The following is a 2,000-nucleotide window of genomic DNA, read 5'->3' as shown; positions in this document are numbered from 1 at the left end:
GGGGTAGTAATTTTTTTGGGGATTGTGGGTGGCGGTAGGGGTGGGCTGGCAGGGGTTGGGTGAATTTTTTTTTTATTCTTTATTTTTGCATTTTCTTTGGGATAGAGGGGGACTGGTAAGGGTTGGAGTAAAGTGATAATTTATTTTTTTTTGTTATTGTTTTTATCAAGATTTTTATTATAATATGGGTAAATATGGTTATTCATATTATCCATTGGTAACTCATTTTTTTAAAATGTGAGCCGAGTCGAGTAACTTACTCATTTCTTTTAACTTGTTTTTTTATCGACTCATATTCAATTCGACTCGCTCGTTTATCACTCCTAGTCTAAATATTAATGATTCAGATTTGCTTCATTTGAATCTTAATTATTTGGATTCAACACTAAGTTTGTTTGTTTTGTTTTTGAGAAAATACATAATACCTCATTAAACTTGTATCCTTTTTTGAAATAAACACTTAAAGTTTGTGGGGGTCCTATTACCTCATAAAATTATTTATATTTACGATAAATACACCTTTTCAACCATAAATGTATTCTCACGAAAACTTGGCGCGTGAAGGAGTAGTATTACATCTCTAAACCAGTGTTAAAATACCATGTGATATTTTTAATTTGATTTTTTAAATTAATAAATTAGACCCGTCTTCCCAGCTTTCCTAATCGACATTAATATCTTTTTATAAAGTTTTTTTCAGCTGGCAAAAAATTAAAAACCACAGTTCTTTCTCAATTTTTATATTTTAAGATGCGATATTATTAGATTCTATCTTCTTCTTTTTAAAACTTAACTAAATAGTTTTTTCTTTTCTAAACCTTAAAGATCGAAAATGGTAATGTTAATAGATTAAAAAAAAGGTGATTTAGGATGAAGATAATGATTTAAATTTTGATTTGATAGAACTTCTAATTTTCATATTTGATTATTCATCATGATGTAGTAGTGATTAAGTAGCGCAATGATAAAGATTGTCACTGTGATTTGTGGTGATGGAATTCAAAAAACAAATTTCAGAAATTAAAGGTAAAGTAGAAATTATAAAGAGAAAATTCAAAAAAGATAAGAAATAAAATAGAAAATTAAAGGCAAAAATAAAAAGAACTAAAAGTTTAAATAGTGGTGGTAAATTAGGATTGGGATTTGCACCAGCCTTACTACAACTTGACTGAAAAAAGAGGTATATATGGTACTTTAAAATAATTTTATAGGATAATAGGACTCGCAAAAATTTTAGGTGTCTACTATAAAAATTGGTATAAATTCCATGGGGTAATTATGTATTTTCTCTTTGTTTTTTTATAACTCTCTTTATGAGTATAAAACAGCCTTAACACTATTTAGACACAAAAATAAGACTCCTATCTGAATTCAACTATGTCACAATAAGTCATAACAGTCACATTGTTTTCTTGTTTAGTTAATGTTAATTACACGTTTATCGTTATAATTTCATTTATTCTTATTAACTTAATTAATATTTGGACACGGTTGCACGTATATCTCATATGATATGCTTGCAAAATATATGTGTCTTTAGTTATGAATTTATGTATAAATTTTTAAAAAATATTTGATTGCATTATAAATCGAAAAAAATATTATAAAATAAAAAAAATCAAAATTGTCTCGACCCAAAACGGGCCGCGACTGGCACCTACACTTAACCTACTATGTGAGCGAACCAACCAATCTAAACCTCAACATTTCAACCATAAATAACAAAGTATAATGCGGAAGACTTTAACTTATTAATGAAAATCGATTAAATAACTTATAAAAACTCAATACTATTTATTCCCAAAACCTGGAAGTCATCACCACAAGAACATCTATCCTCAAATTACTAATCTAAGAGTATCTAAGAAGCTAAAATAAGTAAAAAGCTAGTCCATGCCGGAATCTCAAGGCATCAAGACATGAAGAGGAAGATCCAGTCCAAGCTAGAAGCAATAGCTCACCCTGAAATCTGGCTTGATGAAGACTGGCTAGAGTTGCGG

Source organism: Solanum pennellii, chromosome 4 (genome assembly GCF_001406875.1).
Source record: "Solanum pennellii chromosome 4, SPENNV200".
NCBI lineage: Eukaryota > Viridiplantae > Streptophyta > Magnoliopsida > Solanales > Solanaceae > Solanum > Solanum pennellii.
Note: the sequence above shows the minus strand (reverse complement) of the source record.